The following is a 27409-nucleotide window of genomic DNA, read 5'->3' as shown; positions in this document are numbered from 1 at the left end:
AAGTCATTATTTGATGATGGGGGTAGTTTGCTTGTATTTTCATATTCTATTTTGCTACATAAGGATGCTCATCGTCAGCTGCTTCTTTTCCTCTCTTTAAAATCAGCTGCTGACTCTAAATGAAATCACTGCTGCAAAAACAACACAATATCAGATAACTGAAACACCTCATGGAACTCCACAGGGTATAGTCATATAAAGCTTTTATACAGGTGAAGGACACATTCAGCAGGAGAGAGAACATGCAGGCATTCATGGAGAGGCCCCAGATGTATAAGGTGCAGCCTTCTGGGGTCCTATCTCAGTCACACAGGACACGCTTCATCTTTGGTTTATACACAGAAGATACTGTGGATTCACTGGAGCCAAGACACAGTTTTACTAAGGAGTCTTTTATACCTGCTGGTCATATCGCGAAAACTAGGCTTTATAACTCATTAAACCACGTGTAACTATCAATCCATACATTTTCACTAACCAGTGTAGATAACAAGCTAGCACAGCATATCTCCAGGATGATTTCAGACTTTACACACCACATTAGAACTCAATAGCTAGTCTACTTCATTCTCTCCTGGGCCAAAGGTTAATACTAGACTTCCAAGCAACTCTGGAGACAAGCTTAGAGTTACCCAGAGAAGCTGCAAGTCATCCCTATCCTTAAAAAACTCTCTTCCAAGACACTTCCCTGAAGCTGCCTTTCTAAGCCCCTTCTCTTTGTTCCTGTTGCCTTAGCTGTGATCTTACAAGCCTAAGAACTGCTGTCTGTAGTTTTCCACTGAGGATGGGGTTTTCTATTTATGGACGTGAACCCTTGATAATGTTTCCTAGATTTCAACACTACTTCCCACTATCCCACACTTCTGTGCAGCTCCCTCCAGACTGAAATACAAGTGTGGGCTCTAGATCAACTCTAGTCTCAGTTGTTTATTTCCCCCCTTTTACTCATAAATTGGTACTTATTCTCTGTTCCCTGGTTATGCTGTAAGTGTAAATTATTGGTGTTTTAAGTTAACTTCTCTGTTAATCTTTATGGTATTTTGGAGAAGGTGTGAAAAGATTGGAATCTATAGAGACTGCAATATCCTAAGGTAATCTGGAACTAGCTGCCTTGGCTTTTAACTTTTCAATCCTTCAGGAGCTAATGCTACTTCAGTGACAGGAGAAATATCCTTTTCTATCACAATTTTTTCCTACAGCAATCGATATGCCAATCTTGTTTCTTTCTTCTGCTTTTCACTACTCTTTTCATAAACTGCTTCCCTAACTGTTCCGTTTCTATCATCATTACCTCATTATCAAGTAGGGCTACTATTCTGCTGCATTTGCCTTTTTTTGTTTTTTGCTTTCTTGCTTTTAGTATCTGACATTAGTTTCCCTAAAATGTTCTCCCAGATTTAGTGTTGGGTGTTTTCCATAGCAATATATATGAATTCAATAAACTCTGTCCCAACAAAAAGCACCCATCAATTGAACAAATGATGACACCCTCACCTCCTCAAGTAGTATCCATTCAGAAAGAGCTCCCATCAGACCAACATTTAATCAAGCCTGTTCAAAATGTGGAAGTGCCTTCCAGGACTTCCCATAATTACTTCTATATCCTCCTTGTACCTTCTTTTAGAAACCTGACACTGTAACACCGTAGACTACCCCCTTACCTCACTTTGTGCAATAGCTCTGTTGATTTGAAACTTAGTAAATGAAGTAAAAATATTCTATGTCTATTGTTGAAGACTTTATTTCTAAAATATGTCCCGATTTTATGAAACTAGTTATCTATCCTACTTATCCAAGGGAGTTTTCCCAGGACCTCTCTGGTACTTTAAAGGTTGTCTTCATTAGCTTCTTTTATTTGGACTGCCTCTGGAGTCATGCAAGCTTAGACTCTGATGTCTTCCCACAAACAGTGGTCTGTTCACTCCCCATGATACATGCCTTTTTCCTAGCTCCATCTTTAATGGTACGTAGGGACATGCATATCTCCTTTTCTCTTTTATTTATGTCTAGGCTGGCCAACCAGATAGAAATATTTATCCTAAGCAAGTCCTTGAACATATCTTCCACGATACTCCTTATTTCTCTCACTACTCCTATACTTATTGTCAGAAAAAAATTCTGCTTTTAAAACAAACTTCTTTTTTCTTGAGAAATACTAATACCTAGAAACAAAATGCAGGTTTTGAGCTTTTACAATCTTATTCTTAGCACTGTAATTAACTCCATGTTTTTCTGTATCTCAACCCAAGGTGATTACTTATCCAATAAGGACCAAATGGCCTTTTACCTGTTCATTGACTAAATATGTATCGTCTGGTGTTTGAACCCATAGCCTCTCTTTATGAAATCCACAATGAGCAAGATTTTTGTTGAGTCCATTTACAATAATATAATGAGGAATGTGGAGGAGTGACTCAGGAATTTTAGGACAATCCTCATAATTTAAGAAGTAAATGGGGACATCTTTGGTGGCACAGTGGTTAAGAATCCACCTGCTGTTGCAGGGGGACATGAGTTTGAGCCCTGCTCCGGGAAGATCCTACATGCCGTGGAGCAACAAAGCCTGTGCGCCACAACTACTGAGCACATGTGCCACAACTTCTGAAGCCTGTGCACCTAGAGCCCGTGCTCTGCAGAAAGAGAAGCCACCGCAATGAGAAGCCCACGTACCACAACGAAGAGTAGCCCCAGCTCACCACAGCAAGAGAAAGCCCATGCTCAGCAACGAAGACCCAACGCAGCCAAAAATACAATATAAATAAATAAATAGTCCTAGGAATGGCCGTTGCCAGTGTCTATGTCCCCAGGGTGAGCTGTAGCAGCACCCTCCTCCCCTAGGAGACTCTCCAAGACCAAAAGGCATGGATGGCAGACTTCACGCAGGAGGAGATGAAGATGCTTAGAACTCCATCTTTCCATAGAATTTTGGCTCTGGGAGGATTTCCATTCCCTGATTTACACTGCTGATATCTCGTTTGATCTCATGCAGTTGATCAATGTCTTCCAGAAGAAGTTGGTTATGAAGTTTCTGACCAACTCCAAGCGGGCCTGCTGACCTCTCTGCCTGCTGCACAGAGACCACACTCAATCACTCTTCACTGTGTCCTAAGAGACCCTTGGCCTCTCACTTGTACCAGGTCCCCTGTCGGATCTCATGTCATCTTCTTTCTTCACTTATTTCCTCATTTTGGTAGAGTGTATCCTCCAGTAACTTTCTGAGAAGGGGTTCATGGGAGGCAGTTTTTTATGTTTGTTTGTTTTTTCTTAACGTGCCGTGTGGTTGACAGGGTCTTGCTGCTCTGGTCTGGTGTCAGGCCTGAGCCTCTGAGGTGGGAGAGCCGAGTTCAGGACATTGGACCACCAGAGACCTCCCAGCCCCATGTAATATCAACCAGTAAGGGCTCTCCCAGAGACCTACATCTCAATGCTAAGACCCAGCTCACCCAAAGGACAGCAAGTTCCAGTGCTGGATGCCCCATGCCAAACAACTAGCAAGACAGGAACACAACCTCACCCATTAGCAGAGAGGCTGCCTAAAATCATACTAAGTTCACAGACATCCCAGAACACACCACCGGACACAGCCCTAGCCACCAGAAAGACAAGATCCAGCCCCACCCACCAGAACACAGGCACGAGTCCGCTGCACCAGGAAGACGATACAAGCCACTGAACCAACCTCACCCACTGGCAGCAGACACCAAAAACAATGGGAACTATGAACCTGCAGTCTGAGAAAAGGAGACCCCAAACACAGTAAGTTAAGTAAAATGAGAAGACAGACAAACACACAGCAGATGAAGCAGCAAGGTAAAAACCCACCAGACCAAACAAATGAAGGGGAAATAGGCAGTGTACCTGAAAAAGAATTCAGAGTAATGATAGTAAAGGTGATCCAAAACTTGGAAATAGAATGGAGAAAATACAAGAAACGTTTAACAAGGGCTGAGAAGAACTAAAGAGCAAACAAACAATGATGAACAACACAATAAATGAAATTAAAAATTCTCTAGAAGGAATTAATAGCAGAATAACTAAGGCAGAAGAACAGATAAGTGACCTGGAAGATAAAATAGTGGAAATGACTACCACAAAGCAGAATAAAGAAAAAAGAATGAAAGGAATTAAGGACAGTCTCAGAGACCTCTGGGACAACATTAAACGCACCAATATTCGAATTATAGGGGTCCCAGAAGAAGAAGAGAAAAAAAAGAGTCTGAGAAATATTTGAAGAAATTACAGTTCAAAACTTCCCTAACATGGGAAAGGAAATAGTCAATCAAGTCCAGGAGCACAGAGTCCTACACAGGATAAACCCAAGGAGAAACATGCCAAGACACATGTTAATCAAGCTATCAAAAAATGAATACAAATAAAAACTATTAAAAGCAGCAAGAGAAAAGCAACAAATAACATACAAGGGAATCCCCATAAGTTTAACAGCTAATGTTTCAGCAGAAACTCTGCAAGCCAGAAGGGAGTGGCAGGACATATTTAAAGAGATGAAAGAGAAAAACCTACAACCAAGATTACTCTAGCCAGCAAGAATCTCATTCAGATTCGACACAGAAATTAACCTTTACAGACAAGCAAAAGCTAAGAGAATTCAGCACCATCAAACCAGCTTTACAACAAATGCTAAAGGAACTTCTCTAGGCAGGAAACACAAGACAAGGAAAAGACCTACAATAACAAACCCAAAACAATTAAGAAAATGGTAATAGGAACATACATATCTATAATTACCTTAAATGTAAATGGATTAAATGCTCCAACCAAAAGACATAGGCTGGCTGATTGGATACAAAAAAAAGACCCATAAATATGCTGTCTACAAGAGACCCACTTCAGACATAGGGACACATACAGACTGAAAGTGAGAGGATGGAAAAAGATATAACATGCAAATGGAAATCAAAAGAAAGCTGGAGGAGCAATTCTCATATCAGACAAAGTGGACTTTAAAATAAAGACTGTTACAAGACACAAAGAAGGACACTACATAATGGTCAAGGGATCAATCCAAGAAGAAGATATAACAATGGTAAATATTTATGCACCCAACATAGGAGCACCTCAATACATAAGACAAATGCTAACAGCCATAAAAGGGGAAATCGACAGTAACACTATAATAGGAGGGGACTTTAACACCCCACTTTCACCAAAGGACAGATCATCCAAAATGAAAATAAATAAGGAAACAAAAGCTTTAAATGACACATTAAATAAGATGGACATAGTTGATATTTATAGGACATTCCATCCAAAAACAACAGAATACACTTTCTTCTCAAGTGCTCATGGAACATTCTCCAGGATAGATCATATCTGGGGTCACAGATCAAGCCTTGGTACATTTAATAAAATTGAAATCGTATCAAGTGTCTTTTCTGACCACAACTCTATGAGACTAGATATTACAGGAAAAAATCTGTAAAAAATACAAACACATGGAGGCTAAACAGTACGCAACTAAATAACCAAGAGATCACTGAAGAAATCAAAAATACCTAGAAACAATTGACAATGAAAACACGACGACCCAAAACCTATGGGATGCAACAAAAGCAATTCTAAGAGGGAAGTTTATAGCAATACAAGCCTACCTAAAGAAACAAAGAAAAATCTCAAATAAACAACCTAACCTTACACCTAAAGCAATTAGAGAAAGAAAAAAAAAAAAAAAAACCCAAAGTTAGCAGAAGGAAAGAAACCATAAAGATCAGATCAGAAATAAATGAAAAAGAAATGAAGGAAACAATAGCAAAGATCAATAAAACTAAAAGCTGGTTTTTTGAGAAGGTAAACAAAATCGAAAAACCACTAGCCAGACTCATCAAGAAAAAAAGGGAGAAGACTCAAATCAACAGAATTAGAAATGAAAAAGAAGTAACAACTGACACTGTGGAAATACAGGATCATGAGAGATTACTACAAGCAACTATATGCCAATAAAATGGACAACCTGGAAGAAATGGACAAATTCTTAGAAAACCACAACCTTCTGAGACTGAACCAGGAAGAAATAGAAAACATAAACAGACCAATCACAAGCACTGAAATTGAAACTGTGATTAAAAATCTTCCAACAAACAAAAGCCCAGGACCAGATGGCTTCAAAGGTGAATTCTATCAAACTAACACCTATCCTTCTCAAACTCTTCCAAAATATAGCAGAGGGAGTAACACTCCCAAACTCATTCTACGAGGCCAGCATCACCCTGATACCAAAACCAGACAAAGATGTCAAAAAAAAGAAAACTACAGGGAGTTCCCTGGCATTCCAGTGGTTAAGACTTCGCCTTCCAACGCAGCGGTGCGGGTTCAATCCCTGGTTAGGGAGCTAAGATCCACATGCCTCATGGCCAAAAAATCAAAACATAAAACAGAGGCAATATTGTAACAAATTCAATAAAGACTTTAAAAAAAGAAAGAAAACTATAGACCAATATCAGTGATGAACATAGATGCAAAAATCCTCAACAAAATACTAGCAAACAGAATCCAACAGCACATTAAAAGGATCATACACCATGATCAAGTGGGGTTTATCCCTGGAATGCAAGGATTCTTCAATATACGCAAATCAATCAATGTGACACACCATATTAACAAACTGAAGGATAGAAACCATATGATAATCTCAATAGATGCAGAAAAAGCTTTCGACAACATTCAACACCCATTCCATTTATGATAAAAACCCTCCAGAAAGTAGGCATAGAAGGAACTTACCTCAACATAATAAAGGCCATATATGACAAACCCACAGCTAACATCATTCTCAATGGTGAAATACTGAAAACATTTCCTCTAAGATCAGGAACAAGACAAGGTTGCCCACTCTCACCACTATTATTCAACATAGTTTTAGAAGTTTTAGCCACAGCAATCAGAGAAGAAAAAGAAATAAAAGGAATCCAAATCGGAAAAGAAGAATTAAAGCTGTCACTGTTTGCAGATGACATGATAGTATACATACAGAATCCTAAAGATGCTACCAGAAAACTACTAGAGCTAATCAATGAATTTGGTAAAGTAGCAGGATACAAAAATAATGCACAGAAATCTCTTGCATTCCTATACACTAATGATGAAAAATCTGAAAGAGAAATTAAGGAAACACTCCTGGGCTTCCCCAGTGGCGCAGTGGTTGAGAATCTGCCTGCCAGTGTAGGGGACACAGGTTCGAGTCCTGGTCTGGGAAGATCCCACATGCCGTGGAGCAACTAGGCCCATGAGCCAGAACTACTAAGCCTGCGCGTCTGGAGCCTGTGCTCCGCAACAAGAGAGGCTGCGATAGTGAGAGGCCCATGCACCGCGATGAAGAGTGGCCCCCGCTCGCTGCAACTAGAGAAAGCCCTCGCCCAGAAATGAAGACCCAACACAGCCAAAAATAAATAAATAAATAAATAAACAATGATTTATTGTTTAAAAAAAGGAAACACTCCCATTTACCACTGCAACAAAAAGAAAAAAATACCTAGGTATAAACCTACCTAAGGAGACAAAGACCTGTATGCAGAAAACTATAAGACACTGATAAAAAAAATTAAAGATAATACAAACAGATGGAGAGATATACCATGTCCTTGGATTGGAAGAATCAACATTGTGAAAATGACTATACTACCCAAAGCAGATTCAATGCAATCCCTATCAAACTACCAATGGCATTTTTCACAGAACTAGATCATAATATTTCATAATTTGTATGGAAACAAAAAAGACCCTGAATAGCCAAAGCAATCTTGAGAAAGAAAAACAGAGCTGAAGGAATTGGGCTCCTGGACTTCAGACTATACTACAAAGCTACAGTAATCAAGTCAGTATGGTACTGGCACAAAAACAGAAATATAGGTCAATGGAACAGGATAGAAAGCCCAGAGATAAACCCACACACATATGGTCACCTTATCTTTGATAAAGGAGGCAACAATATACAATGGAGAAAAGACAGCCTCTTCAATAAATGGTGCTGGAAAAACTGGACAGCTACATGTAAAAGATTGAAATTAGAACACTTCTTAACACCATACACAAAAACAAATTCAAAATGGATTAAAGACCTAAATGTAAGGCCAGACACTATAAAACTCTTAGAGGAAAACATAGGCAGAACACTCTATGACATAAATCACAGCAAGATCCTTCTTGACCCACCTCCTAGAGAAATGGCAATAAAAGCAAAAATAAACAAATGGGACCTAATGAAACTTAAAAGCTTTTGCACAGCAAAGGAAACCATAAACAAGATGAAAAGACAACCCTCAGAATGGGAGAAAATATTTGCAAATGAAGCAACTGACAAAGGATTAATCTCCAAAATTTACAAGCAGCTCATGCATCTCAAAATCAAAAAAACAAACAACCCAATCCAAAAATGGGCAGAAGACCTAAATAGACATTTCTCCAAAGAAGATATACAGATTGCCAACAAACACATGAAAAGCTGCTCAACATCACTAATCATTAGAGAAATGAAAATCAAAACTACAATGAGGTATCACCTCACAATGGTCAGAATGGCCATCATCAAAAAATCTACAAACAATAAATGCTGGAGAGGGTGTAGAGAAAAGGGAACCCTCTTGCACTGTTGGTGGGAATGTAAATTGATACAGCCACTATGGAGAACAGTATGGAGGTTCCTTAAAAAACTAAAAATAGAATTACCATATGACCCAGCAATCTCACTACTGGGCATATACCCTGAGAAAACCATAATTCAAAAAGAGCCATGTACCACAATGTTCATTGCAGCACTATTTACAATAGCCAGGACATGGAAGCAACCTAAGTGTCCATCGACAGATGAATGGATAAAGAAGATGTGGCACATATATACAATGGAATATTACTCAGCCATAAAAAGAAACAAAATTGAGTTATTTGTAGTGAGGTGGATGGACCTAGAGTCTGTCATACAGAGTGAAGTAAGTCAGAAAGAGAAAAACAAATACCATATGCTAGCACATATAAATGGAATGTAAAAAAAAAAAAAAAAAATGGCACTGATGCATACTACCGAATGTAAAATAGTTAGCTAGTGGGAAGCAGCTGCATAGCACAGGGAGATCAGCTCCATGCTTTGCGATGACCTAGAGAGGTGGGATAGGGAGGCTCAAGAGCAAGGGGATATGGGGATATATGTATGCATATGGCTGATTCACTTTGTTCTACAACAGAAACTAACACAGTATTGTGAAGCAATTACACTCCAATAAAGATTAAAAAAAAAAGAGAGAGAGAAAATGGATGATAGAAATGTAATTTAAAATGTCCTAAAGAATTATACATTTTATGTTTGTTTAAGAAAATATCTTTTTATATTTAAAGAAAAGACTGTAAGTCTTATCTTGTGGGAGAGTTTCACATCACCATTTTGAAACTCAGGGACACTCAGGTGGTCTTTACAATCCAGAGATGGCAGCACACTACCACCCCCTGGTGGCAACACGGCTGAGGTGTAGGATCAACAGCTTGGAAGTAAAATAGCAATTTATACACAAGCTATATATATATATATATATATATGACAATTGGCCAAGCCTATTTTAATATACTATATCTACATTGTTATGGTGTATAGTCCTTAAATTCTATACTGCCTCCCTTATAACGTTTAATCTTACATTGTCAGGTAAATATAAATTTTTGCTTAATGGCAGTACTTATCACTAATCATGTTGGTTGTTTGAGTCATGTTCTCTAGTAAGTTCCTTAAGAAGGGCTCATAGAACTACTCTGAGTTCTTGCTTCTTCCTGTTAGCCAACAATCTTTATTTTTGAGGCTATGTTTGTCTGGATATAAAATTCTTGGCTAACATTTTTATCTTTTTGTGAATTTCTTAAATATATTGTTGTTTTATCTTTTGGTATAATGTGCAGCTGAAAGTCATATTTTCTTACCATTATATGTGACTTGGGTCTTTTTGCTTAGGTGCCCAAGAGTTTATTTTCTTTTTCTTGCAATACAATAGATTTATAGAACACTACTATCTTGGCTATTTTGGGTCTATTTTCCAAAATACATAATGTATCTTTCAATATTTAGTTTCAAATTTTTTAAATGGAATTTTTCATGGATTATAATTTTTAATATTTGTTCTGTTTCATTCTCTATCTTTAATATCTATCATTTTATATCAAATTCCTCTTGTCACATTATTCATCCTTTTTTTAATTAATTTTTATTGGTGTACAGTTGCTTTACAACGTTGTGTTAGTTTCTGCTGTACAGCAAAGTGAGTCAGCTATATGTATACATATATTCCCTTTTTTTTTAGATGTCCTTCCCATTTAGGTTATCACAGAGCATTGAGTAGCATTCCCTGTGCTATACAGTAGGTTCTCATTAGTTATCTATTTTATACATAGTAGTGTATAACATAGGTCAATCCCAATCTCCCAATTCATCCCTCCCCCCTTTCCACTCCTGGTATCCATACATCCGTTCTCTACGTCTGTGTCTCTATTTCTGCTTTGCAAATAAGTTCATCTGTATCATTTTTCTAGATTCCACATATAAGTGATATTATATGATATTTGTTTTTCTCTTTCTGACTTACTTTACTCTGTATGACAGTCTCTAGGTCCATCCACATCTCTTGCAGATTGCACAATTTTGTTTCTTTTTATGGCTGAGTAATATTCCATTGCATATATATGTACCACATCTTCTTTATCCATTCTTCTGTATTCATCCCTTTTTGATATTTAAAAATGTCCATCGAGATCATGATAGTTCAGTCTCTAGACTGAGAAGAGCCAAAAGTCTGAAAAGAGCCAGACTCATACTTTTTTGTCCTCCTGCATTATTCCATTTTTCATGTCAGCAGTTGAATCTCATCTCAATATTTCTCATTATATTTTTTTCTTTAAAAAAATCACTTCTCACTTCACTCACTCTGATAGAGCTACTGAACCACCTAAGAGAACAGTCTTGGGAATGCAAAGATAATATTATTTTAATATTTAAATATTTAATTTTAATATAATTATAGAGATAATATAATCTCTAAGATTTATACTCCTGGTGAACATTATTTTGTCTTCATATTCTACACCTAAAAATATTTTAAACACTGAACTATGCTAATATAGATAACATTAAAATTAGAAATTTTTTAGCCAAGCATTGCCTCAAGACATGCTACAATTTTTAGCATACATATTTGAAGACCTAAAAAATAAAAAAATGAAGAAGTCAGTTTGAAATTTTTTTAATTTAAAAAATCCTCTGAAAGTGTCCTAACTGCTGGTATTTATTCATTATACAAGTCAAATTAGTTTTCCTTCACAAATGAAGTAATACATTGTTCTTTAAAGATTTTTTTTTTTTGATGTGGACCATTTTTTAAAGTCTTCACTGAATTTGTTGCACTATTGCTTCTGTTTTATGTTTTGGTTCTTTGGCCATGAGGCATGTGGGATCTTAGCTCCCCAACCAGGGATCAAACTCGCACCTCCTACATTGGAAGGTGAAGTCTTAACCACTGGACCACCAGGGAAGTCCCACATTGTTCTTTATACTTTCCCTTCTTACATCTGTATTTTTGCCCGGGTTTATATTTTTTAGAATGTGGGCACATTTATTCAAATGTGGGCATTTGAATAAAAATTCTTGGGAAATTAATTATATGTAGAGGAACATTTCTACCTCACACCATACTATAAATTTCAGGTAGATTATACATCTATAAGCCTTTGAATGAAAGTGGTGGAAAATATTTAGTATTTAATATATATGAAATATACTAATATTAGAAGGAATATTTTGTTATTAAATGAGAAAAGTAATAAAATTTAAGGAAAATAGGGGTATTTTGGATTTGTGATACAGTAAAAACGGTGGTGTTAAAAAATATTTTAGCCTTTTTATATGTACGGTCGAACTTTGAACAACATGTGTTTGAACTGCACAGGCTCAGTTATATGAGGATTTTTTTCAGTAATAAATACTACAGTGCTACATGATCCTAGGTTGGTCGAATCCATGGATGCAATACTGCAAATACAGAGGGCCAACTGTCAGTTATATCGGATTTTCGACTGCGGGGAGGTTTGGTGCCCCTAACCCCGGAGTTGTTGAAGGGTCAAGTGTAATCCAAAGTATCATATGCATAATAGAATATTCTATTTTATAAACAACAAGACTTTCTTCTGTGGAGTTAAATATAATTTTTAAGACAGTCTCACGAAGTTGGATGAATAGACAGCCCCCTTAGACACAAATTCCCTACTGAACACTGCAGGGATACACAGGCACAGTTCAGGATTCCTTTGGAAATTACATTGCTGAAATGGTCTGCAGACAATCTGTTTCATCTCTCAGCCTTGGCAATTATGTTTCAGATAGTTGTTTTTGTTTCCCTATGTTATTCTTCTAATTGTTGGTCTATTCTCAGCTACTCTTCTAGCATTTGACCTCATGGATTCATTTCCCTGACTTTTGCTTGCTTAATGTTCCCAGCTAGCTGAAGTCAGGGGATACACCAACTGTTGATTTAATAATATCTATCCTTTGAAACAGACCTAGAAAAACCCTCCAGCAATGCACTACCACCAAAAACAATACCAAACAGTTGAGCTCAGACTCACATTGGCCTTACTTCTATCACAGTGTAGTCCTGGGTGGGCTGATTCTCCGTGGAGAAGAATTATCCACCTTGAGAGCTGCTGAAATTTATTAGAGAAAGTCACCCAACTTACATGACTGGAAACTCTAATTTCAAAGTCTCAAAACAGCACTCAACATGCTCCAGCAATCTTTTTACAGGTCTCTATTGGTTTCCCACCCTCACTAATATTTAATACTTTCTCCTTTCTATCCAATCTCTCCTGCTTCATTTCTCATTCATAATCTAATTTTGTATTTAACTGAGAAAACAGATGTAAGTAACACTAACTTCTTCATTCTCTTACCATCTATATACAATTATATATAATATATATTCTATATTATATATAACTTTTTCTTCTCTCCTATAATCACAGAATGACCTTACGCTCATTAAAGGCTAAAACCTATGCTTGTTCTCTGAATCCTAACCTCCTTTCCTTTTCTAGGACTTCGCTCTTTCAGTTACCTATTTTTTTATCACCATCAACATTTCCCTCTCTTTTCTCATTCCCATTAATATACAAATATGATCCAGCAGTTCTGATCTTAAAGGCAGTTGCTCACTTGAGACCACATCTCCCATTTCTCTTCTCCCCATCATAGAAAAATATATAGAATGAGTTAACTACATAACCTGTCTCCACTTTTTTAACTCGTTTCCTGCCTAGCCACTCCATTTGTCTGCAGACCCATCAGTCCAGTTCTCTGGCCTTATATTCATCAAATTTCAGCAGGATTAAGTGCTATTGAACATATTTGTCTTATTTAAACTCTCTTCTTTCGTTTTCAGTGACAAAACTCTCCTAGTTTTTCTTTTATCTCTCTGGTTCCTCCACTCCATCTCACTTTATAGGCTTCTCCACCATTTCTTCACTTCCAAATGTTGGAGTGTTCTAAAAATCTGTTGCATCCTCTTCTCGCTCTTTCCTTAACAGTAGGTAATTCTACTGTTGTTTCGGCTTTAAACATTGAGTATGCACAAATAATGCTCAAAATTATATCAATATTCCTGAACTCTCCTTTGAGCCACAGTACTTACACATTTAACTACCTACTTGACATCTCTCCTTAAATATGTAATAGACATCTCAAATACAGAACATTCAAAACAGAGCCATCTATCTACATCTCTAACTTTTCCCTCTCCGAGTATTTGTCATTTAGTAAATGATATTATGATCCAATAAAAAACTTAGGCTACATGCCTGACAGTTTTTCTTTATTCCACACATCAAATTCATTATCAAATCCTATAGAAAAATCTCCAAACAATAACCAAACCTTTCTATATTTCTCCAAATCTATACCGTTAATCTGGTCTAAGCTACCCTTATTTCTCACTTGTGTCATTATAATATTTTCATGACTGGTGTGCTTTCTTCCACTTTGTCCTCAACACCTTCAACCCCAATTCATTTGACATGGAGAATCCATATTGTTCTCTAGAAATAAATACAATCATGTCATGCCTCAGTTTAAAAATCTTTAAGGCTTTCTTTTTGGATTTATTCTTAAAAAATCCCTACCATGCCTTATGTGATTTGACTCCTGCCTGCATTTGTAACCTCTTACAGCAGAACTATCCCCTTGCTAGGTATATCCTATCCCTACTGCCCTCTTTATTGTTTTTCAAACATGCCAGGATTGTTCCTGGCTTATGGGTTTTCCACATCTTAACAGTCTATCAGAAATACTTTCTACTAGATTGTATGGCTGACTCCAGTTTGTCTATAATTCATTCATATAAGAATTATTCAGTTAGTACCATCTGTGTGCTGAGGTACATGATAATCTGTTATGAGGTTCCCCTGCATTTTATATCCTTGTGTTGTCTCCTCCTCTTAAATGTGAACCTGTTACCTGAACAATACAGTATGGCAGAAATGATGGGACACTTTGCTAGTTCTGGGAGTTCTGGGCTTAAGCTTTAAGAAGCATTGGTACTTTGGGAACAGTGTGCCATCATGCATGAAATTCAACTACTCTGAGACCAAGATGCTGTAAAAACCCCAGCCTAGCCACATGGAAAGATCTCATGGAGGAGAGCTAAGGTCTCCTTCAACAGCTTCAGATGAACTTCCAGCCAACAGACTATATCAACGTGGTCACCTTGCAAGTGAGGCCATCTAGGAATTGAGCCTAGCACCAGTCAAATCAGACCAACTGGTGCCATGAGAAGCAGAGATGTATAGACATTCACCTACTTGAAGGTAGCCAGACAGAGCTACATGATTACTTACTTTTCACCTCTAGGAGATTACAATTTATTAGAATATGGAATACAGAGAACACTTCTCACTTCAGAGTGAAAGTGAAACTATTATGCAGCTTTTGTTATATATTAAATTCCATATCCATTTTGCTAAAAACTGGAAAGAAATTTGGTTCATGACCTTCAATTTATTTTCCCTTTTGAAATGGGGAATAGTGGTAATACTTCACTGTTGTCCTCAGAGGAGCTATAGTCACTAACCTTTTAAATGCAGTTTACGTTATGATTGGTATGCATTTCAAAGTATTTCATTAGAAAAGTATTACCAGAGCTAGCATGGTTGATTTCTTTTGTATGATTTTACTATGCGATATTAGAGATTTGCTTGGGTTTAAAGTCCAGTAATAATAATGAATTTATTGTTTACTATATTTGAAACAGTCATGATATAAGATAATGGGCTTCATCACCAGCAGGGTCATAATTTCTGCCATCCTCCCTTATAACACGTTTATATATAACATTCGATTATATTTTCCATCAGCTTCACAGAGGAGTTTGCTTCTGGAAAAGCACATGCATTCAATTTAGTTTTTAGTGCCCCCATTCATCTGTGCCCCCATGAATTTCAATCAAATCCCGTTAACAACAATAACAAAAAGTTCCCTGTGAAGTATGATGCTGTTAACTTTCATATATTACGATATGCATTTATGCAAAGGAGTTTGGGGCAGAATTATATTGTTTTTATTTCGGTACTTTGACCTGAGGTTTTATTGGAGTATATATTCACAGAAAGCTTTTACCTAACCCCACCAAGAATGCATCTGATATATGGGGCACTGGGTATGCTTCTTTATTTTAAATAATTTCTTTAAAAAAAAACCTCTAAGACTCCCCAAACTGTCTATCTGAAAAGTGAGGTGGTGCTGTCATCCTCCTTGAGACATGGAAAATGTATCAGGCAGTTTACACATGGGCTGTTTCAATTTTCTCAACTGATATTTCCTTTCCCCTGAAAGATATGTAAGATGAATGTGTTGCTCCTAAACTCTAATCTGAGTTTTGATCTTTGGTTTATTTTTTGTTCTTTGTTCTCTTGGAAGGAACTCAAATTCACAGATCATATTCAAATTTAAGCAATATTTTCCATCAATATCTTCCTCCAAAATTTATATTGAAGGTCATAAAATTGAATGGTAAATCTATAAAGAAGCACTGATATTGAAATGGATCTTTGTTATAAGTTTTTAGATGAAATCAGTATAAAGATGGAAGGTCTCCATGGAAGGAATATCTGCACCATTCTGGAGCATAGTGTGGTAGTTTGATAAACCAAAGTGTTTCTGCATTTCCTGTTGAGATGCAATTGTGCTATGTTTCTATGAAATCCACACATTTCAAGTATATCTAGAAACAAATATTAACTAGAAATCCTCAGTAAAACTCTTTGTTTTTAGGGTAGAAGTATTATCTACATAATAGACAACCCACAGATAGGTTCTTAGCCTTATCAATGGTAAGCTGGGCAAAAGTGCCAGTAGAAATTTGGGAAACAGAGAGTATGCATCATTAAGACCCAAAGATTGCACTTAAAAACTGACTTTCTGTTAAATTTTATGAGATTAGGATCCAAAGTTCAAACTGAGATTAAACATTTATTATTATAGTCATTAGAAAATATAAAGGAATGGTAGGAAATACAAATGTAGATGGAAGGGATGGAGATATTCTAAGAAATATTTCATATTTTTTCCATTTTAATACCACTTTAGAATCTGAATGATTCTTCTAGAGAAGAAAAAAGTAGAGCACAGCTAGGTTCACACTCTTTGAATCAAGTCATGATAGAAAACATTTCCTAATGACAGAAATACTCATTTTTCATCTGTATTTCTTAAGAGCTTTTGGCATTTTTTTGTCTTCTACATTTGTATTACCATGTATAAAGAAATGACAATTTTACAAAAAGTAGAAATGTATTTATTTTTTAATTAGGCATCACTATCTTCCTAGCTAATAGTCTTTGAAACAAGTACATATTTATATCTGTTCATTGTTAAAATAATTTTTAACTCTTCAAAATCATCTTAATCTTATAAGTAATATTTGAAAATTCATAAATAATTTTTCCTGGACTTCTCAAATACAGAATTTAGATAGTCATGTAAAGATTAAGCACTTCCGGGTTCTGGTTCACGATAGGGATGTAGGAAGATCCTGAGCTCACCTCCTCCCATAGACACACCAAGACTACAGCCACATATGGAACAATTTCCTCTGAAAAACACCTACAGGCTGGCTAAGCAACAACTACACGTTGCACAAATGAGAAAAAACCACATGAAAGCAGTGTGAGAGACTAGGACAGAATCTCACCATAAAACCACCCCTAGCACAGTGATGCATAATTGGGAAGGAACTCAAAATGTGGACCTGGGGAGGAGAGAAGATGGCGGAAGAGTAAGACGCGGAGATCACCCTCCTTCCCACAGATACAGTAGAAATACATCTACACGTGGAACTGCTCCTACAGAACACCCACTGAACGCTGGCAGAAAACGTCAGACCTCCCAAAAGGCAAGAAACTCCCCCCGTACTTGGGTAGGGCAAAAGAAAAAAAAAGAAATAACAGAGACAAGAGAATAGGGACGGCACCTGCACCAGTGGGAGGGAGCTGTGAAGGAGGAAAGATTTCCACGCACTAGGAAGCCCCTTCGCGGGCAGAGACTGCGGGTGGCAGAGGGGGGAAGCTTCGGAGCCACGGAGGAGAGCACAGCCACAGGGGTGTGGAGGGCAAAGCAGAGAGATTCCCGCACTTCCCGCACGGAGGCTCGGCGCTGACCAGCACTGACCAGCCCGAGAGGCTTGTCTGCTCAGCCGCCGGGGCGGGCGGGGGTGGGAGCTGAGGCTCGGGCTTCGGTCGGATCGCAGGGAGAGGACTGGGGTTGGCGGCGTGAACACAGCCTGAAGGGGTTAGCGCGCCACAGCTGGCTGGGAGGGAGACCGGGAAAAAGTCTGCAGCTGCCGAAGAGGCAAGAGACTTTTTCTTGCCTCTTTGTTTCGCGGCGCGCAAGGAGAGGGGATTCAGAGCGCCGCCTAAACGAACTCCAGAAACTGGCGCGAGCCGCGGCTATCAGCGCGGACCCCAGAGACGGGCGTGAGACGCTGGGGCTGCTGCTGCCGCCTCCAAGAAGCCTGTGTGCAAGCACAGGTCACTCTCCACACCGCCCCCCCCGGGAGCCCTTGCAGCCCGCAAATGCCAGCGTCCCGTGATCCAGGGACAACTTCCCCGGGAGAACTCACTGCGCACCTCAGGCTGGTGCAACGTCACGCCGGCCTCTGACGCCGCAGGCTCGCCCCGCCTCCTCCGTACCCCTCCCTCCCCGCGGCCTGGGTGAGCCAGAGCCCCCGAAGCAGCTGCTCCTTTAACCCCGTCCTGTCTGGGCAGGGAACAGATGCCCTCAGGCGACCTACACGCAGAGGCGGGTCCAAATCCAAAGCTGAACCCCGGGAGCTGTGCGAACAGGGAAGAGAAGGGGAAATCTCTCCCAGCAGCCTCAGAAGCAGCGGATTAAAACTCCACAAACAACTTGATGTGCCTGCATCTGTTGAATACCTGAATAGACAACGAATCATCCCAAATTCAGGAGGTGGACTTTGGGAGCAGGATATATTAATTTTTCCCCTTTTCCTTTTTTTTTGTGAGTGTATATGTATATGCTTCTGGGGGAGATTTTGTCTGTATAGCTTTGCTTTATAATAGCTTTATTTTACTTCACTATATTATAGCCTCTTTCTTTCTTTCTTTCTTTCTATTTTTTCTCCCTTTTACTCTGAGCCGTGTGGACGAAAGGCTCTTGGTGCTTCAGCCAGGCATCAGGGCCGTACCTCGGAGGTGGGAGAGCCAACTTCAGGACACTAGTCCACAAGAGACCTCCCAGCTCCACGTAATACCAAACGGCAAAAACCTCTCAGAGATCTCCATCTCAACATCAAGACCCAGCATCACTCAATGACCAGCAAGCTACAGTGCTGAACACCCTATGCCAAACAACTAGCAAGACAGGAACACAGCCCCATCCATTAGCAGAGAGGCTGCCTAAAATCATAATAAGGCCACAGACACCCCAAAATACACCACCAGACGTGGACGTGCCCACCAGAAAGACAAGATCCAGCCTCATCCACCAGAGCTCAGGCACGAGTTCCCTCCACCAGGAAGCCTACACAACCCACTGAACCAACCTTAGCCACTGGGGACAGATACCAAAAACAACGGGAACTACGAACCTGCAACCTGTGATAAGGAGACTCCAAACACAGTAAGATAAGCAAAATGAGACGACAGAAAAACACACAGCAGATGAAGGAGCAGGGTCAAAACACACTAGACTTAACAAATGAAGAGGAAATAGGTAGTCTACCTGAAAAAGAATTCAGAATAATGATAGTAAGGATGATCCAAAATCTTGGAAATAGAATAGACAAAATGCAAGAAACATTTAACAAGGACGTAGAAGAACTAAAGAGGAACCAAGCAACGATGAAAAACACAATAAATGAAATTAAAAATACTCTAGATGGGATCAATAGCAGACTAACTGAGGCAGAAGAAAGGATAAGTGACCTGGAAGATAAAATGGTGGAAATAACTACTGCAGAGCAGGATAAAGAAAAAAGAATGAAAAGAACTGAGGACAGTCTCAGAGACCTCTGGGACAACATTAAACGCACCAACATTCGAATTATAGGGGTCCCAGAAGAAGAAGAGAAAAAGAAAGGGACTGAGAAAATATTTGAAGAGATTATAGTTGAAAACTTCCCGAATATGGGAAAGGAAATAGTTAATCAAGTCCTGGAAGCACAGAGAGTCCCATACAGGATAAACCCAAGGAGAAACACGCCAAGACACATATTAATCAAACTGTCAAAAATTAAATATAAAGAAAACATATTAAAAGCAGCAAGGGAAAAAAAACAAATAACACACAAGGGAATCCCCATAAGGTTAACATCTGATCTTTCAGCAGAAACTCTGCAAGCCAGAAGGGAGTGGCAGGATATACTTAAAGTGATGAAGGAGAAAAACCTACAACCAAGATTACTCTACCCAGCAAGGATCTCATTCAGATGTGATGGAGAAATTAAAACCTTTACAGACAAGCAAAAGCTGAGAGAGTTCAGCACCACCAAACCAGCTTTACAACAAATGCTAAAGGAACTTCTCTAGGCAAGAAACACAAGAGAAGGAAAACACCTACAATAACAAACCCAAAACATTTAAGAAAATGGGAATAGGAACATACATATCGATAATTACCTTGAATGTAAATGGATTAAATGCTCCCACCAAAAGACACAAGCTGGCTGAATGGATACAAAAACAAGACCCATATATATGCTGTCTACAAGAGACCCACTTCAGACCTAGAGACACATACAGACTGAAAGTGAGGGGATGGAAAAAGATATTCCATGCAAATGGAAATTAAAAGAAAGCTGGAGTAGCAATTCTCATATCAGACAAAATAGACTTTAAAATAAAGACTATTACAAGAGACAAAGAAGGACACTATATAATGATCAAGGGATCGATCCAAGAGGAAGGTATAACAATTGTAAATATTTATGCACCCAACATAGGAGCACCTCAATACATAAGGCAAATGCTAACAGCCATAAAAGGGGAAATCGACAGTAACACAATAATTGTAGGGGACTTTACAACGGACAAATCATCCAAAATGGACACCAATGGACAGATCATCCAAAATGAAAATAAATAAGGAAACACAAGCTTTAAATGATACATTAAACAAGATGGACTTAATTGATATTTATAGGACATTCCACCCAAAAACAACAGAATACACATTTTTCTCAAGTGCTCATGGAACATTCTCCAGGATAGATCATATCTTGCGTCACTAATCAAGCCTTGGTAAATTTAAGAAAATTGAAATAGTATCAAGTATCTTTTCCAACCACAACGCTATGAGACTAGATATCAATTACAGGAAAAGATCTGTAAAAAATACAAACACATGGAGGCTACACAATACACTACTTAATAACGAAGTGATCACTGAAGAAATCAAAGGGGAAATCAAAAAATACCTAGAAACAAATGACAATGGAGATACGACGACCCAAAACCTATGGGATGCAGCAAAAGCAGTGCTAAGAGGGAAGTTTATAGCAATACAAGCCTACCTCAAGAAACAGGAAACATCTCGAATAAACAACCTAACCTTGCACCTAAAGCAATTAGAGAAAGAAGAACAAAAAAACCCCAAAGCTAGCAGAAGGAAAGAAATTATAAAGATCAGGTCAGAAATAAATGAAAAAGAAATGAAGGAAACAATAGCAAAAATCAATGAAACTAAAAGCTGGTTCTTTGAGAAGATAAACAAAACTGATAAACCATTAGCCAGACTCATCAAGAGAAAAAGGGAGAAGACTCAAATCAATAGAATTAGAAATGAAAAAGGAGAAGTAACCACTGACACTGCAGAAATACAAAAGATCATGAGAGATTACTACAAGCAACTCTATGCCAATAAAATGGACAACCTGGAAGAAATGGACAGATTCTTAGAAATGCAAAAACTGCCGAGACTGAACCAGGAAGAAATAGAAAATATGAACAGACCAATCACAAGCACTGAAATTGAAACTGTGATTAAAAACCTGCCAACAAACAAAAGCCCAGGACCAGATGGCTTCACAGGTGAATTCTATCAAACATTTAGAGAAGAGCTAACACCTATCCTTCTCAAACTCTTGCAAAATATTGCAGAGGGAGGAACACTCCCAAACTCATTCTATGAGGCCACCATCACCCTGATACCAAAACCAGACAAAGATGTCACAAAGAAAGAAAACTACAGGCCAATATCACTGATGAACATAGATGCAAAAATCCTCAACAAAATACTAGCAAACAGAATCCAACAGCACATTAAAAGGATCATACACCATGATCAAGTGGGGTTTATCCCAGGAACGCAAGGATTCTTCAATATACGCAAATCAATCAATGTGATACACCATATTAACAAATTGAAGGAGAAAAACCATATGATCATCTCAATAGATGCAGAGAAAGCTTTCGACAAAATTCAACACCCATTTATGATAAAAGCCCTGCAGAAAGTAGGCAGAGAGGGAACTTTCCTCAACATAATAAAGGCCATATATGACAAACCCACAGCCAACATTGTCCTCAATGGTGAAAAACTGAAACCATTTCCACTAAGATCAGGAACAAGACAAGGTTGCCCACTCTCACCACTATTATTCAACATAGTTTTGGAAGTGTTAGCCACAGCAATCAGAGAAGACAAAGAAATAAAAGGAATCCAAATCAGAAAAGAAGAAGCAAAGCTGTCACTATTTGCAGATGACATGATACTATACATAGAGAATCCTAAAGATGCTACCAGAAAACTCCTAGAGCTAATCAATGAATTTGGTAAAGTAGCAGGATACAAAATTAATGCACAGAAATCTCTTGCATTTCTATACACTAATGACGAAAAATCTGAAAGTGAAATTAAGAAAACACTCCCGTTTACCATTGCAACAAAAAGAATAAAATATCTAGGAATAAACCTACCTAAGGAGACAAAAGACCTGTATGCAGAAAATTATAAGACACTGATGAAAGAAATTAAAGATGATACAAATAGATGGAGAGATATACCATGTTCCTGGATTGGAAGAATCAACATTGTGAAAATGACTCTACTACCCAAAGCAATCTACAGATTCAATGCAATCCCTATCAAACTACCACTGGCATTTTTCACAGAACTAGAACAAAAAATTTCACAATTTGTATGGAAACACAAAAGACCCCGAATAGCCAAAGCAATCTTGAGAACGAAAAATGGAGCTGGCGGAATCAGGCTCCCTGACTTCAGACTATACTACAAAGCTTCAGTAATCAAGACAGTTTGGTACTGGCACAAAAACAGAAATATAGATCAATGGAACAGGATAGAAAGCCCAGAGGTAAACCCACACACATATGGTCACCTTATCTTTGATAAAGGAGGCAAGCATATACAGTGGAGAAAAGACAGCCTCTTCAATAAGTGGTGCTGGGAAAATTGGAGAGGTACATGTAAAAGTATGAAATTAGAACACTCCCTGACACCATGCACAAAAATAAACTCAAAATGGATTAAAGACCTAAGTGTAAGGCCAGACACTATCAAACTCTTAGAGGAAAACATAGGCAGAACACTCTATGACATACATCACAGCAAGATTCTTTTTGACCCAGCTCCCAGAGAAATGGAAATAAGAACACAAATAAACAAATGGGACCTAATGAAACTTAAAAGCTTTTGCACAGCAAAGGAAACCATAAACAAGACCAAAAGACAACCATCAGAATGGGAGAAAATATTTGCAAATGAAGCAACTGACAAAGGATTAATCTCCAAGATTTACAAGCAGCTCATGCAGCTCAATAACAAAAAAACGAACAACCCAATCCAAAAATGGGCAGAAGACCTAAATAGACATTTCTCCAAAGAAGATATACAGATGGGCTACAGACACATGAAAGAATGCTCAACATCATTAATCATTAGAGAAATGCAAATCAAAACTACAATGAGATATCATCTCACACTGGTCAGAATGGCCATCATCAAAAAATCTAGAAACAATAAATGCTGGAGAGGGTGTGGAGGAAAGGGAACACTCTTGCACTGTTGGTGGGAATGTAAATTGATACAGCCACTATGGAGAACAGTATGGAGGTTCCTTAAAAAACTAAAAATAGAACTACCATACGACCCAGCAATCCCACTACTGGGCATATACCCTGAGAAAACCATAGGTCAAAAAGTGTCATGTACCACAATGTTCATTGCAGCTCTATTTACAATAGCCAGGACATGGAAGCAACCTAAGTGTCCATCGACACATGAATGGATAAAGAAGATGTGGCACATATATACAATGGAATATTACTCAGCCATAAAAAGAAATGAAATGGAGGTATTTGTAATGAGGTGGATGGAGTTAGAGTCTGTCATACAGAGTGAAGTAAGTCAGAAAGAGAAAAACAAATACAGTATGCTAACACATATATACGGAATCTAAGGAAAAAAAAAAAAAAGGCCATGAAGAACCTAGTGGCAAGACGGGAATAAAGACACAGACCTACTAGAGAATGGACTTGAGGATATGGGGAGGGGGTGGGGTGAGATGTGACAGGGTAAGAGAGTGTCATGGATATATATACACTACCAAATGTAAAATAGATAGCTAGTGGGAAGCAGCCGCATAGCACAGGGAGATCAGCTCGGTGCTTTGTGACCACCTAGAGGGGTGGGATGGGGAGGGTGGGAAGGAGGGAGATGCAAGAGGGAAGAGAAATGGGAACATATTGTATATGTATAACTGATTCACTTTGTTATAAAGCAGAAGCTAACACACCATTGTAAGGCAATTATACTTCAATAAAGATGTTTAAAAAAAAAAAATGTGGACCTTCTTCCTGAGAAGTGAAGGGTTTGAACCCCACATTGGGCACCCTAACTTTTAAGACCTGGACCTGAGAGATGAGCCCCTAAAATATCTAGCTTTGGAAACGAATGGGGCTTGTGCTCAAGAGACCCACAAGGCTGTAGCAAGCTGAGAAGTGGCCCTTACAGGGCTCGCACACTCTGACTCACCTGCCCCGGGGCTCAGTGCAGACACAGCCTATTGCAACCATAAAGCAACAGCCTGGGCGACAGGCATCTAACTTAACACACATGTCTAGCAGCCTGCTGGAACACTCTCCAGAACACACAGTGGCTGGCACCATCTTTGCTCTCTCTGTCTGCCATGCTTCAGAGTGTCAGTCCCTTCCAGAAGGGAACTTTTACACACATCTGGTGCCCAGTTCTTTTGGCTGCCACCCAGGGAACACCCCTTGATTTCCTGGCTCTGGAGACCAGGGGAACTTGTGTTCCTGGGTCCCATGGGATAGTAACAGTGGGATAGGCAGATCTTAGCAGGCTACCGCCCCCAGAGCAATGCATAGATCACAGACTGAAACACACCCCAGTCTTTCTGTGATAGAGTTCCAGTTTCTTGTCCAGGAGTTTTGTCCTGAGAGGCAGGCTTCAGGTTGGGAGCACATCTAAGGAACCATGTAATTGCTATCAGGGAATGGAGGCCAGTGGACACAATCTTCATGCTCACCCTCTGCCTCATGCCAGCTTGCCAGTATCTTCCAGAAAGGAGTCTATGTCCTTGTCTGGAGTGCCAATTTTTGTGGCTGCCGACAGAGAACATCTTTATATGGCCTGGCTCTGGTGGCCAGTGGGGCTTATACTCATGGGTCACACAGACCTGTAACCAACAGAGAAAGAGTTCTTAAACAGCTACCACTACCAGGACACAGCAAGAAGCAACAGACTAAGGAACTCAGTCTTTCTGTGAAAGAGGCCTATTTGCTTATCATCATAGCTGCAGACTGAGGGGCAGGCTTCTAATTAAGCACACATCTAAGGGCTGACTGTTGGGCGCTATCTTTGTGCTTTCCCTCTGCTGTGCTCGAGTGCCAGCATCTCCCAGATGGGCCTACATGCACCTGGTGCCCTGGTTTTTATATCTGGTGTCCCTGTTTTTGCAGCTGTCACCCAGGGGATGCCCCTTGATCACCTAGCTCTGGTGACCAGGGGTCTTGCATTCCTGGGTCCCACAGGACTATAACAATTGGAGAGACAGTTTGGGGAAGGCTACAACTCCCAGGGCATTGCACAAACAGCAGAATGCAACACATACCTAGTCTTTTTGTGAAAAAGGCCTATTTGCTTGTCCTGGAGCTTTGACCTAAGGGGCAAGCTTCAGGTTTGGCACACATATAGGGCTTTTGAGATTACTCTCAGGGAATGTAAGCTGGTAGATATCATCTTTGTCCTCTCCCTCTGCCTCACTACCACTCACTGTATCTCTCAGAAAAGAGCTTATACACTCATCTGTAGCCCCAAATATTGAACTATCACCCAAGGGACACCTCATAATCACCTGGCTCTGGTGGCCAGCAGGGCTTCCACTTGTGGCCCCAAAGGATTGTATATATTTTTTTTACTTTAAAAGCTGCTGCCTGAAGGTCTGGCTTCCAATCAGCCTGAATATAGGTGCCGACTGAGATCCTTCCATTTGGGACACTGACAGGTCTTGGTATACCCTCAACCACCAGGCTGTACAATCACAAGGGTTTGAGAGACAACCAAGAGCTAGGGCAGGGTTGAACAGTAAGTTTCACCTCCTACACGAGGCCACTTTTTCAAGACTGGGAGAGGTGGCTGTTTCATCTAATACATAAACAGAAACACAGAGAGTCAAGCAAAATGAAGAAATAGAGGAATATGTTCCAAAGGGAAAAACAAGACAAAACCTCAGGAAAAAAACCTTAATTAAATGGAGATAAGTAATTTATATGATAAAGAGTTAAAAGTAATGGTCATAAAGATACTCACTAACTCGGGAAAAGAATGGATGAACACAATGAGAACTTCAACAAAGAGAGAGAAACTATAAGAAAGTACCAAAGAGAAGTCACAAAGTTGAAGAATACAATAACTGAAATGAAAAATACCATAAAGGTGTTCAACAGAGACTAGATGAAGCAGGAGAAAGGATCAGCGAACTCAAAGACAAGGAAGTGGAACTCACCCAAACAGAGCAGAAAAAAAGGAAAAAGAAAGAAAAAAAGAGAAGATAGCTTAAGGGACTTATGGGACAATATCAAGTGGACTAACATTTGCATCATAGGGGTCTCAGAAAGAGAAGAGGGAGAGAAAGGGGCAAAATATTTATTTGAAGAAACAATGGATGAAAACTTCCCTAACCTGGGAAAGAAAACAGATATCCGGGTCCAGGAAGCTCAAAGAGTCTGAAACAAGATGAGCATTCCATACAAAAGCAACAGAATACTCACTCTTCTCAAGAGCATATGGGAAATTCTCTAATATAGATCATAGGTTAGGCCACAAAACAAGTTTTAATTTTAAGTCTTAAATTTAAGAAGACTGAAATCATATCAAGCATCTTTTCTGACCACAACAGTATGAATCAGTTAGAGAAGAAAAAACTGGAAAATTCACAAATATGTGGAGATTAAACAACCAATGGGTCAATGAAGAAGTCAAAAGAGAAATTAAAAACTATCTTGAGACATATGAAAGTGGAATACAACATACTGAAACTTATGGAATGCAGTGAAAGTAGTTCTGAGGAAAATTCATAGCAATAAAAGCCTATATAAAGAAATAAGAAAAATCTCAAATAGCCTAACTTTACACCTAAAGGAACTAAAGGAAGAAGAACAAATGAAGCCCAGTTAGTAGACAGATGGAAATAAAGATTAGAGCAGATCATTCTATAAATGAATAGAAACTAAAAAGACAATAGAAAAGATCAATGAAACTAAGAGCTGTTTTTTTTTTGAAAAAGTAAGCAAAACTGATAAATCTTTAGCTAGACTCACCAAGAAAAAAACAGAAAGAGCTCAAATAAATAAAATCAGAAATGAAAGAGGAAATATTACTACT

General features: G+C 38.8%; 2 long non-coding RNA genes across 2 annotated transcripts in view; both read right to left on the bottom strand.

The window, feature by feature from the left end:
* The window catches only part of LOC309632179, a 499606-nt gene that overhangs the window by 84352 nt on the left and 387845 nt on the right, over positions 1-27409 (bottom strand). The window lies entirely within an intron of this gene.
* On the bottom strand, positions 936-24406 carry LOC309632185. Its single transcript, XR_014246779.1, has 2 exons — positions 24354-24406; positions 936-17276 (listed from the first exon to the last, which is right to left on the bottom strand). It is a non-coding gene; the product is annotated as an uncharacterized lncRNA (long non-coding RNA).

This window comes from Balaenoptera borealis (genome assembly GCF_965194805.1).
Source record: "Balaenoptera borealis genome assembly, chromosome: 7".
In the NCBI taxonomy this organism is placed as follows: domain Eukaryota; kingdom Metazoa; phylum Chordata; class Mammalia; order Artiodactyla; family Balaenopteridae; genus Balaenoptera; species Balaenoptera borealis.
This window is presented reverse-complemented; position numbering and strand designations above follow the sequence as displayed.